Source organism: Alnus glutinosa, chromosome 10 (assembly GCF_958979055.1).
Source record: "Alnus glutinosa chromosome 10, dhAlnGlut1.1, whole genome shotgun sequence".
Taxonomy (NCBI): Eukaryota; Viridiplantae; Streptophyta; class Magnoliopsida; order Fagales; family Betulaceae; genus Alnus; species Alnus glutinosa.
Window position 1 is genome coordinate 13,800,934 of NC_084895.1, and position 15,280 is coordinate 13,816,213.

At 33.3% G+C, this 15,280-nt stretch overlaps 1 pseudogene; it reads left to right on the forward strand.

The window, feature by feature from the left end:
- The first annotated feature begins 1,978 nt into the window (after positions 1–1,978).
- Positions 1,979–5,444, forward strand: LOC133880637 (cuscuta receptor 1-like; annotated as a pseudogene).
- Positions 5,445–15,280: the final 9,836 nt, after the last annotated feature.

The following is a 15,280-nucleotide window of genomic DNA, read 5'->3' on the forward strand; positions in this document are numbered from 1 at the left end:
GACAGAAGATAAATGGACCAACTCCACACTTTTGTAATAGTGCTTCTTCTCTTAGTATTTTTTTTTTTTTAGCCAAAAAAAAAAAAAAAAAAAAAAACCCTATGAATAGCACGTGTACATGGCAGTTTAGAGACTAGGTTGAAGGAAATTTCTTCCAACCCAGTTTAAAGGAAATATCTTATAAATATAGTTCTTTTTAGGGTTTTTTCTTGATCTTTGGTGTTCTCTCTCTCATACATGCGAGCACACACACATGTGCCTAACACATCCACATGTTTATTCAAAAAAGAAAAAAAGAAAAAGAAACACATTCATTTGAACTATTTTTGTATATGACTAATTTGCCCATAAATGCATTGTTTTAGTGATGTCGATAAGATTTTTTTTTTTAAAAGAAGAAACTGACATAAATGGATGGCCATGTGACCATCCCATTAAACAAATGGAACTCTGTTATGTTAGAGGTGGCTGCATCAGTTCAGATAAGGCAGCCACCCCTTTGTGTCAATTTTTTTAGTCAATGTTACTAAAATGGTGCATTTATGGGTAAATTAGTCATGCAAAAATAGTTCAGGCACACGTGCTAGTGATGTGTGATGATTTCCATCCAAACTAATGGTCAAAATTTGACACAAAGGATAACAAGAAACACTTTGATAGTTTATGGTCCGAGTCGCAATGAGTCATAATTGGAGGTTTGAGTGTAAATACAATGGTAGTTTGTAGGATAAAGTGTAATTTATCCTTTCAATTTTTTTTTCTGTTTACTAAATCATTTATTACTATGATTTTGGGTAATTGGAATATTTTTATTGGGTGAATATAAAAAAGTCTTGAATTCAAAGATTAAAAATATTAATTAGACTTTTTTTTTTTGGTAATTAAGATATTTTGTTTCGAGTACACAAAATAAGTTACCTTGTAGATATATAGTATACTCCCATGTGACTACAGTTTTTTTTTTTTTGGTGGTGCATTTGTCCTCCTCCTTCCTTCGTTTCCTTTGCTTCCTTCTCTTTTTCTCTCTTTTCCTTCCCCATCTAACTTGCAAAACAAATTGAGGTTCAATTTGGTGTGGACGACACTACATTTTCAAGTAAACCATTGAATAATTTTCAAGTTATGTAAACCTAGTAATAGGAGTTCGGTTTCAATAATAGAGATTCTTGCTCAAGGTAGTTTCTTTTATCTTATATTTATAAGAGCATTTACAATTTGATAACATTCATCATTCATAGTTATTACCTAATTTTTATTTCACTTTAATTTTTAATGTACAGTTAATTACATTGAGAAACTTGAACAAGCTAGATATAAGTCGTAAAACCAATTTTATGCAAAATTATTAGCTTTTGAAAACTTGGAGAAGTTGGATTTAATCTATTAGATATCTCTCTCTCTCTCACTTGTTTTCCTGCCACAACACACATATCTAGTTAGTAAGCTATAAAATGCTATTTTCCTTTTAAATACTGCGAATTGCATAGTTTTTTTCCTACAATTTTTTAATAGATTTACTACAGGTTTTAAAAGCTTGTCAAGATTGGAGAACTTGGAGACCTTAGATCTTAGTCACAACAATTTCAACATAAGCATCATAGAATTACTCAGTGCAGTCAAATCCATTATGAATCTTAATCTTGCTTCGAATCGGATAGAATGATCATTTTCTACCAAAGGTATGTTGATCTTCCGTGTTACTTTCTAGAAACAACAAGCAGTCACAATCATATTTTAATTTTTCTATGCTCTCTTTTATGCAAAATTATCGGATTTTGAAAACTTGGAGAACTTGGATTTAATCTACTAGATATCTCTCCCTCTCTCTTTTTCTCTCTCTCTCTCTCATATGTTTTTAGGCCACAACACAAATATCTAGTTACTAAGCTATAAAATGCTATTATTCTTTTACATACTATGGATTGCATAGTTTTGTTTTACTACAAATTTTTTAATGGTTCTACGACTGGTTTTGAAAGCTTGTCAAGATTGGAGAACTTGGAGACCTTAGATCTTAGTCACAACAATTTCAGCAAAAGCGTCATAGAATTATTGAGTGCAGTCAAATCCCTTAAGAATCTGAATCTTGCTTCGAATCGGATCAAAGGATCATTTCCTCCCAAAGGTATGTATGTTGATCTTTTGTACCACTTTATAGAAACAGCAAGCAATTCCAATTATATGTGAATTTTTCTATTTTCTGTTTTATACGAAATTATCGGCTTTTGAAAAATTGGAGAAGTTGGATTTAAGTAATAAAGAATTCAATGGCTCCCTAACAATCAATGGTAATGAAAGAGATACACTTAAGTATGTGGTTTGTAGTTTTGGCAAATAGTAGTGTGAGCTTTAAAAACTAATTAATCACTCTATTGGGTAGGAAAAAAAATAGTATTTACCATTAGAAAAGTTGATAGAATCTATTAATGTGACACGTTTCACTTACAATAAAAATAAAATTAAAATAAAAAAAATTAAAAGCATGCGAAGAAAATGCAACATAAGGCTGTACGAAAATGTAATGTAAATTTGGATTATGTAAAAATATCCGCCAATGATATAGGAGTTGCAAAGATCACATAATAAGCAAGTTACTAAGAAAAGACTCAAGCTTTCAAGGATTTTCTCATTGACTGCGTCGAGCTTTGATGATTCAATATAATCTTGAAATGTGAAAATAAAAATGTAAATGCTAAAGAAGTAACAAAAAATCTTAATTAAACAATGAAATGTTGTCCTTGTCTTGCGAGGTAATCAACTTAATGGACGGCTACCAGTCTCGAGTAAAAAATTCTATCACCTAATTTCAGACTAATATAAATTGCAATTGAAAGATGATGTCTATTTAATTTCAAGACTAATATAAATTTCCTTCTTAGAGATTTTATTGACACTATCTCTCTTCACTCGTGGTAGGTTTGTCTAATTTTAGTAGGTTGGAGATTTTAGATTTGAATGGAAATTCTTTCACTGGAAGTATTTCTCCACATATCGGGGCACTATCTTCTCTAAAGGCTATATCATTAGGTTATAATGACCTTAATGGCACTTTACCAGAAGGTAAGAATCAATTTTTTATAATTTGTTACTCTTACCTGTAGTTAATGATCGACAATTTATTAGGAATATAAAAACATATTTTTTTTTATAATTTTTTTTAACATAATTAGGATGGGCATTGCTAATGTTATTCCTTTTGACAGAGTTTTGCAAACTGAATAAACTTGAAGAGTTAGACCTTCATGGTAATTTATTTGAAGGGATCCTTCCACCATGCCTAAACAATATGACGTCTCTTAGATTGTTAGATATATGTCTTAACCAATTCGCTGGAGACATCTCTTCAAATCTGATAGCCATCCCAACATCACTTGAGTACATTGATCTGAGTTATAATCTTTTTGAGGGCCTATTGTCATTCAACTTATTTGCTAATCACTCTAAGCTTGAGGTGATTATGTTGGTGAATAATAACAGCAAGGTTGAGATAGAAACAGAAAATTCGTTGGGTTGGGACCACCTCTCATTTCAATCGTTAAAGGTCATTGTACTACGTGGTTGTAATTTGAACAAGCCCACTGGAAATGTTCCCAAGTTTCTATTTGACCAGCGCGAATTGGAAATAGTTGATTTGTCTCACAATAAGTTGAAAGGAAGCTTCCCCAATTGGTTGCTTGAAAACAACACAGGACTGCAAGAGCTAAATCTTCGAAATAATTCTTTCGTGGGTCAAATTCATTTGCCACCAAATCGCTACAAGAGTATTTCATTTATGGATTTCTTTGACAATTGCTTAGATGGTCAACTTCAAGAGAATATTGGAAAGATAACTCCATACATAAAATATCTAAATCTTTCCCAAAATGTTATTGAAGGTTATCTTCCGTCCTCAATTGGTGACATGAGATATTTGGAGTATTTGGACTTGTCCTCTAATAATTTCTCGGGAGAGTTACCAATGGAATTATTTGCCACTTGCACCTCCTTGAATCTTTTGAATTTAGGCAATAATCAGTTCACAGGAACAATTCCTGGATGGATAGGAAACATGACACGTTTGTTGACTTTTGTCTTGAGTAACAACTCTTTTGAAGGTCAGGTTCCTTGTGGACTAGATTCAGTTCAATTAGTAGACCTTTCTCATAACTCACTTTCAGGATCATTACCTTATTGCTTGAATCTACGATTTGTTGAGCACCTACATTTGCAAGGAAACAAACTTACAGGTCCAATACCAAAAGCTATTTTCAATTCATCATCTCTTTCAACATTAGACCTTAGAGATAATAGCTTTTTTGGTAGCATCCCTGATGAAATCGGTGCACTTTGAAACTTAAGAATACTTTTGTTGAGGGGCAATTATTTCAGTGGTATAATTCCAAATCAGTTGTGTTGGTTAAATAAGATAGACATAATGGATCTCTCCAAGAACTCTCTTTCTGGGACAATACCGCACTGCTTTCACAACATGTCCTTTGGAAATATAGATGATCTTGTCTATTATAGATTTCCTTCTATGTCTTGGTTCATTGGATTAGGTTCCACATTCCAAAGGCTCCAAGAATGGAATTGGGAAGGAGATAACATGGTGATGTGGATAGAATATGATGATCATGTTGAGGTTGAGTTTGTAACAAAACGTAGGTCTAACTCCTACAGTGGTTATATCCTTAATTATATGGCTGGATTGGATTTGTCTTGCAACAAGCTAACAGGTACAATCCCACCAGAACTAGGAGAGTTATCTTCAATCCGTGCATTGAACTTGTCTTACAATCAGTTGACAGGTTCCATTCCACAAAAAATCTCAAATTTGGACAAGTTGGAGAGTTTAGACCTTTCTCACAACAATTTGAGTGGAGAAATTCCTTCAGTATTGATTGATATGAACTTTCTGGGAGTGTTTACTGTGGCTTACAACAACTTATCAGGTAAAGTTCCAGACATGAAAGCACAGTTTGCAACATTTGATAAGAGTAGTTACGAAGGAAATCCATTTCTTTGCGGACAACCACTAGAGAATAGATGCACCAAAGTAGACGAGTCACATCCATCACCAACAAAATCTTCAAATGCAAGTGAAGGGAAATGGTATGAAATAGATCCTCAAGTATTCTTTGCAAGCTTTACCGCATCTTATATTGTTTTCTTCTTGGGTGTAGCTACTCTTTCGTTATATTCGTCTTTATTGGCAATAACGGTGCTTCAATTTAATTGAGGATTTTAAGTACCAGTGTAATTATCCTGTTTTTTATAGCTTAAAAAGTTTGTCAAACCGTCTATATCCTTAGATATTTTCAGTTTCCATGGACATCTTTGGTGGTAGTGATGATAGCTAGCTGTACATTTGATTATGAATAATGGTTAATTATTGTAATCTAATATGAGAGAAGTTGTTCAGTTTCACTTGCTTTCTTCTGTATTGTAATTTTTGTCATTTGATGATGGAGATTATTCATGTAGTTGGAAATTTTATTAATAGTATGAATTAATAAACTTAGTTTCTCCATACACATGATTTTTGATCATTTAAATCATTTGATCCAATGGTCACAAATTGTAAGCACCAAATCCAGCTTAATGGCATGGACACTTTAATAGCGTATTAATCTCTTTTGTAACCACCAAATCCTTAAAAAACCTCCAAATCTTTAAATAAAATATATTTCAAAATTACCCAAATTAATTAATTTTATTTAAATAAATATAACATTAGGCACTTGCCAGTAACCACTCAAAACTAATTAGTCCCAAGCACATGCCGTTGCTCCTATTCCTAAATAAATACTAGCTTACATGGATGCATTGATAATTCAGATTAAGCAAATGTCTATTGTTCCAAAAAGAGCATCCCCTGCTTTCGCAGCCTCCTTAAAAGCATGCACATTTTTCTATCAACCAGAGCAGTTTCACTGCACTCAAATAGGTGTTTATGGGCAGACCACATATATACCTCCACAAAATATGAGTCCTTACGCCTCCCAATTCCTTCTCCAATTTTCTACAAAAATTAAACCCAGAAAAATCCGAATAAAGTACTCCAATTCTTCCAAAATAAGAAGAACTGGTAAAAAAATGCACAGAATGTGAAATTCTAAAAATATGTAAAGAACAACACACCTGATTGATAATTTGAATGGCAAAAATTAAATTAAAAATCAATGAAAAAGTAATCTATTAGGTGGAATGAGACGTTTAAGGTTTAGGGTATTGTTCCAATTAGGCTGAGATATTTTGTCCCATTCTTTGGCAATCTGTATGTAGATGTTATGACTTATACAAGCTTAATTATTAAAGCTAATCTGACTCAAATTTATGAACAAAATAATGACTAATCTCTCAATATCCTTCTTTGATTAAATGGAGCTGCAATATTTTAGCTTGGAACGGTGCATTGTTAATATCTTGGGTGTGGTTGCCATACATTTTAGATAGGGCCATGCACTTGTCAATTTGGAGTGTTTTTGTCTGATCTCTCTTTCTGTTTATAAATATCTTTAGATTAAATCGAGCTCCAATATGATTCATGCACTTGTAAGTTTTTATCTGATCAATCTTGTGCATTGAAAAAACTACTTCTCAGATCTTATATATCATAACAAAGGGTATTGATTTGAACTTATATATTGGGTGAGACCACATATTATGTCTCTTTGTGCAATTTGGATTTTAATTTCATTTGAGAATGAGGAAACAGAGGAATCAGGACTGCAACTGGATTTGATATCTTTAGATAATTAGTATATCACACTTAATGTGGCCAGCTTAATTACAAAGCCATCATGCTTTCTGCTTTTAAATAAAGTTGACCCTTATGTATTCATAGACTATTTATGTTGGGTTGATCTTCTTCATCTAAATAAGCTCTAAATGGCTTATGCATTTTTATCAATGTCGAAAAGAAAAGAAAAAAAAAAAGGATTCACATTAGGAGAAAGCTCTCCTCAGTCGAAGAATTTTATTGAATGTATTATATTAAATTGGCATGTGTTTAAAATGTATATAAAAATTATATGCAATTTTAAATCTCACGCGCATTTTAAAAATTAATAACATGTTTTCACATGTATTTTTAATAAATACATGTGAGAACTATGTGCATTTTTAACTCTCACGGCTAATTTTAATATAACATGTTATTCTCACTTGTATTTTTAAAAGATACACATAAAAATCACCTACATTTTTATATTGTTCGGTTGATGCTGCAGAAGAATATTAAATCTATTTCATTGGCATGAAGCATAGTGCTGATCTTAAAGCATATATAGGTAATTTAATAAATAAATAAATAAAAGACAGTATCTGACAATAATTATATTCCACATTTCTTTCTTTTATTTTTATTTCTCTATTCTTTTTCCAGCTGGAAGAAGGATTTCAAAGACTCAAAGTACTTGGTGCCGCATAATGAACTCTTTATTAATTATATTCTTCTTAATCTGTACGTTCTAGTCCTTGAAGGGCTCTCTGACTACTCTCGCTCTCTCTCTTTTTCTGGAAACACACACATGCATGCTCCACATCAAACAGATATATATATATATATTCTAATTAAAAAGGCGGATAAGGGCTACTAGTGTAATTATTCACATTGGGTGTGACCATCGAGGTTCTCACCCGCTGTGGAATGTTTGGTTTGAATCATATCTACTACCTTAGAAAGCAAATCCGTCATCACAGCCCCACCAAAATATAAGTTAGCAAAGCCCCTTAGTAGCATTTTGTTCGCAGAATGTCAGAGATATTAATCCCACAAGACAATTATTACATGAGATTTCCCAAATCCCAATCCAAATAAGATGATGTTAAGAATAATATTATGGGATATGCTCTTGGCTCCATTGACTAAAGGTAGCATTGAAACCGACGGGTTTTCACCATGATCCTACAAAATTTGAAACTACGAGCATTCCTAGCATCTTTTTATTGATTTTTGTTTTAAAAAAAATAATAAAAAAAAAAAAAATAGATAAGACAACTACTTTTTGTACTTCTCTACTCAAATACATTCCATAATAACTTTTCTTAATCTTTTCTTATACTATATTTTCTGTGTAATTTTCAATGACATGAACTCAGTATTCGCAATCAACTATGGAAACCAAAACCAATCTTTACAGTACATGTTACGGGTCCACCTCATATGGCAGAAGAAGCGCATCAAGTTTCTCAGAATCCAAATGGAAAAAATGGTAATAGAGAGCGAAGGAAGAAAGGGTGAGCTAATCTGAACATGAAGGAGTTGAGCCGAAAATGGAGCAAGAGACAGTATTCGAAAATGGATCATTCGCTTGCCATGCATGATCGCTCTTCTATTCGCGTTGCTTTTGCTTCGCTTGTGTGTGAGAACGAGAACGAGAAAGAGAAATAGAGAGATTGGTATAGGGCGAGGGTTTTGCATGGGTTGAGAAACTGATTACGGCCATGGTGGCCGGGAGCAAAGACGACGTTAGAGTTTGGGACATGGCGACTGTTTGCTGTTTTATTTTGTAATTATAAATGCTTTACTATATCTGCTTTTAATTTTTATTTTTCTTATTACTGCATTTTTATGGTTTAATTATTTGTTTTCTCAAAAATAAACCTGCCCACTTAAATCAAATTCACTTCATATTTTCAGAAAAAAATAAAATAAAATAAAGAAAGAAAGGTAAACAACATTAGAATATTTTAGATTTACTAATTTAACTTTAATGTAACGTTCTTAAAATCCTATTCTAATTAAAATATGAATTATTTAATTAAAACTAATAGTTATAATTATAAGAATTCCAGCCACAAAGTTATCTTAAAGAAACTATAATAATTAAAAGATGACCAACAAAATTCAAACTTCATCTAAAAAAAAAAAAAAAACTATATTCAAACTTCCAAACCACTCAATGCCACTCGACCTCAAATCAAAGCATTTTAATAAATTCCGTATTTTAAAACAACACAACCACAAATCAAATAAAGCACATTTGTATTTTCACTTTAACTATATGTTCTTGTGCTTCATTTTACACCACATGAACCACATTTCGATGGCTTCAATCCAAATGGTCTTGTACTAACTGACCGAACTAGGAACTCAACTCTAAAGGACCTTCTTATTCTTTTTGGTGGGAGGCCGGGGTTATGGCCACTCTCAGTCCTCCTATAGTTCCATCATATCCGTGCTCAGCATTGTTTGACGGTGCACTTGTAAGAAATTCACTTTGAAGAACCGTATGCCACGTGTATTTTATTGTGATTTGAATTAAACACAATTACAAGTGTTCGGTAATTTATTCCAAATAAAGAATAACTTGTGGAATCAAATAAATTTGAATTGATTTTATTATGATTCTTATTCCTTGATAGGAGGAATAAATAAGGTAACAATTCTAATCAAGGGGTCCTGACCTACTTACAAATAAAGCATGTGTATTCCATCAATAAGGCAATCAAGTTAGATATATGTCAGAAGATCTATCTTTCTCCTAAATTTTGTTTCAGGTTTATGTTGCTAAGAGGTTTTTGGTTCACTTGAGCAAACATGGCTAGAGATAATTCTAAATCCTTTTCACTGCATATTTTAGCATAATAATTGTTTTGTATACTAACAGGACCTCCATCAGATGGTTCTGTTGCTCATTTCCCTTTCCTTGTTGCTGTTAGTGCTAAATTTCTTGCTAGCTGCTTCACTTCTACCAAACAGTGGGACCATACATAAAACCAGTATGCATTTACATCTTATGCACTAAAACCAACAGAGTATAGACCAACAAAATATTACCTGATCTTAGGACAATAAAGATCTAACTGCATGCCTACAGAAGGAATGGTTTGACAACAAAGCTATTTGATAAATTTTAAGCCTTATTTAGCAATTTTTTTTATAAAAAAAAAAAAAAAAAAAAAAAAAAAAAAAAAAAGGAACCCAAGGACTCCTATAGTAATTTTCCCTATTTAATTATTTTTCAGATTAGAATTATTTATTTGCTAATATATGTCGATTATTAAGAGCATATATGTTTGAGATTGCGTTAATAACCTTAAAAAATACTTTTAGTTCATAAAAAGTTGCGGTAAACAAAAAACTGGTCTGCTTGGTAAAAAAAACTCAAAAAGTACTTTAACTTTTTGCTCTAAAAAAAATTGCAAAAACACACTTTTAGGAAAAGCTTAAAAATTAAGCTTTTCTAGCTTTACAAGCTCTATTTTCTAACGCAATCTCAAACAAGTTATAAATTGTTACTGGCAATGGTCATAATTTTATAACTCGGATTATCAAACACCATGGCATGGTCGGTTTTTCATCCAAGATGTAGGTTCACTTCATTACTTTCTTGGAATTGGGGTGATTTCAATGTCCAATGGCCTCTTTCTCTCTCATCACGAATACATGTGTGCGCAACCTTCTTCAACGATAAATGTTATATACACTTTCAAGTACATGTGACAGTGAAAATTACTATTGATCAATTTTAGATGGATAACCATTAGATTTTGAATTTAATAGTGATTTTTACTGCTACGTCAAACAATGTAAACTTAAGAGTGCATGCAACATTTCTCCGCACCACATATAATGGTGGGTGCCAAAGTGGTTCAAACTCGTTTTGCATGGACAAGTTCATTGCCCCTTCAATCTTCATGATGGCTTTCCACAGTTGCCACTGAGTATGTGATCATACCATTAGAGCCTTGCCATCCTTAGACTCTTAGGAATGAAAATGAGTATTACTAAGGATACAATAAGCTGCTTAGGAAAAAAAAATATGATACAAGAAGTTGGAATGAAGTGACTATTTCTATTCTTTTGTTTGATAACAACACGAGATTAAACAAATTTCCAAACTGAAATTAGATCATATTTCTACTAAATAAACTGAAACACCCTAACTCTTAAAATCATTTCCCAAAAAAAAAAAAAAAATTATTTTTATTTTTCTAAGCATCCAAAAATATAAATAAATAAATAATAATTTGTCCCTAGGTGTGGCCGATCACCCCGAAGGAGATGGTTGACCACCCTAATAGAAGTTCTGAGGGCTCTGGGGGTGCGACTACCCTTCATGCCATCGAGGGTGGCCAACCACCTCTATTAGGAGTGGCCGTAGCCACCCTTGATGGTGCATCAGGAGTGGTGCGACTACACTCAAAGCTTTTGTTAAGGTGGGAGGTGATTGGCCACTCATGTGAACAAGGACCACAAAGGGTATATTTTTGGGGTGCTTAGAAAAAAAATAGTGTTTTAGAAATATGAGAAATGCTACTCAGCGTTCTCAAGTGTCAATCTCCTAGCATTCTTATCTACGTGGCACATTCACAACCACTTCTTTTTTCTTTTTCTTTTTCTTTTTTTCTTAAAAAAAAAAAAAAAAAAAAAAAAAAAAAAAAAAAAGAACAAAGAGAATGTTGGGGGATGTACACTTGAGAATGCTGAGTAGCATTTCTTGGGGAATAATTATTCTTTACCTTTTTGAAAAAGGAATAGCTATTCCTCTATTTTAGAGGAATAGCTATACCAGGAAAATAATTATTCATAAAAATGGTGGTGCAACCATACTAAAGAATAGTTATTCCGTTTTAGTCTATTTATAATTTTATGCATATCAAATGTCCCCTACATTTTGCTTCTTGGTGGCGGTCGTTTTTCTTGGGGTACTTGCAAACAACGATCAGTTGCTCGTAATAGAACTCAAATATACTCTTAATTATAATTATCACTCACACTACGATGGTGGAGATCTCTCCATTCATTTAAATAAAGTTATTGTTACATGTGTATAAATAACAATCAAATACAACCATATTAGTTGAGACTATTCATTTTCTGTAACTATTGGAACGTTGAGTGGAATGGACTTTGATAACAATTGAAACAGGCAGAAGTTTAATTGACTTTGGACTTTTGTGTAGTCTTCATATATCTAATAATTATGTTCTAATACGACCCTGCAAACCCAACAGTAAATCACGTATTGAGGTTTGAACAAAGTAACTTGTGATAAAACGGTCTTAGATAAAGAAGAGAAAATCATAAAACGGTCTCAGATAAAGAAGAGAAAATCACACTTAAGAGAGGGACAGCTTTTAGGACATTTGTCCTTTAGCGATTGTTGATCTTGAACAACAAATTGCTGAAAAATAGCTACTATGGCTTGAATTAGAACATTAGTTGACATGACAGGAACTTTGATTTCGACAACTTTGGTCGGCATCGACTGCTATAGCCGGAACATAGGCATCAGCGACTTTGGCTGGTAGAGGTTACTATGGCCATAACTTGAACATCAGCTATTTTGTCCTAAAACTCGTTGGACTGGGCTGAATTGGTTTTGAACCAAGTTGAACCGATTAGAAATGCTATGAATCGGGTTGTGGTGATATGAAACATGTTTGAACCGAATTGAAATCACGCCGGTTTGGCTTGAAACACAGTTTGATCGGACTGAGATTAAATCCGATTATGTGAACAGGATTGGCGCGCATGAGTCACTTGTAGGGTGCGTGCGCGAGTGTATTTGAGGTACTGAAAGGGCTCTCGACGCATAAGCGCATATCCACACTCACAAAAACTCTCAAAGAAGTCGTGGGTGAAAAAGGAAGAATGACGTTAGTAGTGTTATGAAAACAAAAAGGAAACAAGGATTTATTTTGGTGAATAAAGAGGAACTTGGGAGATTTTTCTGGTCACAAGCCACTGCCCATGCCAGGCGGTGCTACCACTGAAGGGTAAAATTCAAAGTCTACAAAGGCATTAGTCAATTGGCTCTGATACGATAATAGAACTTAAACATACTTTTGATTATAATTGTCACTCATACAACGATGTTAGAGACCTCTCCATTCATTTAAATAAAGTCATTGTTACACTGCTTAAAATAAAAATTAAATACAACCATATTAATTGAGACTATTCATTTTCTATAATTGTTGGAACGTAAAGTGGAATGCACTTTGATAACAGTCGAAACGGACGAAAGTATAATGAATTTTAGGCTTTTGTGTAGTCTTCTTGTCATCTAATAATTTAATAGATCACTTCTCAGTTCTCTCCCAAAGCAGAGTATCGTGCCATAGTAGTCAAGGCATTTGAACTTTCGTGAGATCAATCTCACTTCATTGAGCTTCGTATCACTCCACAATAAACTATTGTTATCGAGGCCACAGACCTTGTGTTAATCTGGTTTTTCATTCTTGAATAAAGCATATTACTATTAATATTTTTTTTATTGCTCGTGATCTTGCGAATAAAGGACAAAGGAGTGAAGGACTACTTCAAGTCTCATCCGCCGGCGCGTGGATCTCGATCAGGCGATATTTTTCTTTGCCATTGCAGATGTTGTTCGGCTTTTTATGTTGTTTTGTATTTCCTTTTTTGAGTTTCTATTTTCTGTATCGTTATTTTGTTTATGTTGTATGGGTTTTGTGGGTTATTGTCTCCCTGTGTCACTATAATTTGATTTTACTATGGAGCTCTGCTCCTCTCTTCATCGGTTCTAGATGGAATTTCAATGCCTTTTTTTCAATAGTCTACGGGTTGTGTTCAAGCGGAAGTTCTGGAAGGATTAAGGGATCTTTTGAGGTTCGAACCCTTTACGGTGCTTTTTTACTTTAGTTACTGCCTTCTACAATTCATTTCTTGGCTTTGTTTAAGATATAGAGAACCCAATCAATTTTATTTTTTTTGCTTTTTGTTGAATTTTTTGCATTGTATTTTTAATTTGGGTATGTTGTTGGAGTGAGTCCACTCCGTTTTTGACTTTTTGAATCCATATTCCCCTTTCCCAATTTGCTTAGAAATAATAATAATAATAATAAACATTTCAATACTCAGGATGTCTTATCCAAGCCACTATCTCACCAACAATTTATCTCTGGGAAAAATTAAATTTAGTCCTTAGGTTTTAATGTAATTTCAATTTAGTCTTTAAATTTTAAATTTCAACATTTAGGTGCTTATGTTTTTCTCTAATTTTAAGTAAGTTCTTCCATCAATTTACTATCTAATCAATTAACGATATTTCACGTCATACCATTCAATTAATGCCACAACTCTCATTTGACAAGACATATGGTAAGGGGTGGCCCTCCTCACCAATTAGGGATGGTTAGACACCTCTCTTAAAAAGAATGTTTTAAATTTTTTATTTCGGGTATATTAATAATTTAAAATAATCTGTTACATGACACATACAATTGCACAGTTGGCACATGATGTGATGTGTCAAACAAGAGAGACATGACATTAATTGATTGGTCTAACGTGACATACCGTTCATTAATTAGATGGTAGATTGATGAAAGGACCTACTTGAAACTAAAGAAAAACCTAATGACCTAATTGTTAAAATTGAAAACCTAGAAACTACATTAAAATTGCATAAAAACTTAGGGACTAAATTTATTTATTATTATTTTTTAACACTTTATCTTTCTCATACCCAATATCACTGTCTGCCTACGTCTTGGGGGTAGAGGTGGCAAAATATACAACTACCGCCTACCGACCGCCACTGAACCGCCATCGATTGCCTACCGACTAATTTCGGTTCGGGAAATTTTGTTCTGAAAGTCGGTTTGGTACAGAACCGAATCGCTCTTTAACCGGATTACCAAACCGAACCACCCTTTAACTGAATCGACATAAACAAAATGACGTCATTTTCGCAGGACAGAAATGACGTCATTTCCTTTCATCGTTTTTTTTTTTTTTTTTAAAAAAAAAAAAATATATCAAAATGACGTCGTTTCATTACAATTGAAATGACGTAGTTTTGAAAGAGTATATATTCATCTCTTTCGGCTAACCCTAAGACACATTCCCCATTTCGCATTTTCCCTCCTCTTTCTGCATTTCTGCCGAATCGGCGAACCCTAGCCCTCACATTCGAAGTCGACATAACCGCTTGCCTCCCTGGAATCTGGCCATATTAGGCAAGATTCTGGCCAAATCGCCGGAATCTGGCTTGCTAGAATCCAGCAACAGTGACCGAACGTTTCCGGATTTCAACCACTTTTGCCGGAATTCGGCCAACCCTGATTCTGACAAAACTGTCTGAATTCCAGCCTTTATCCCGGATTCCGACAATAGTAGCCGGGATCAGGTGAAAGAAGTTGGAATTCTGCCATTCAGTGACGGAATCTCGTCATCGGTGATTTTTATATTATTTTGCATAAATATTTATATGTTGTGAATAAAAATTGATTTTTATGAGTTAATATGATTGAATGAAAATAGTAAAAATATTTGCGATTTTTCGTACGCGCCAAACACTGAAAAATACTTTCGGAGAAAAACATT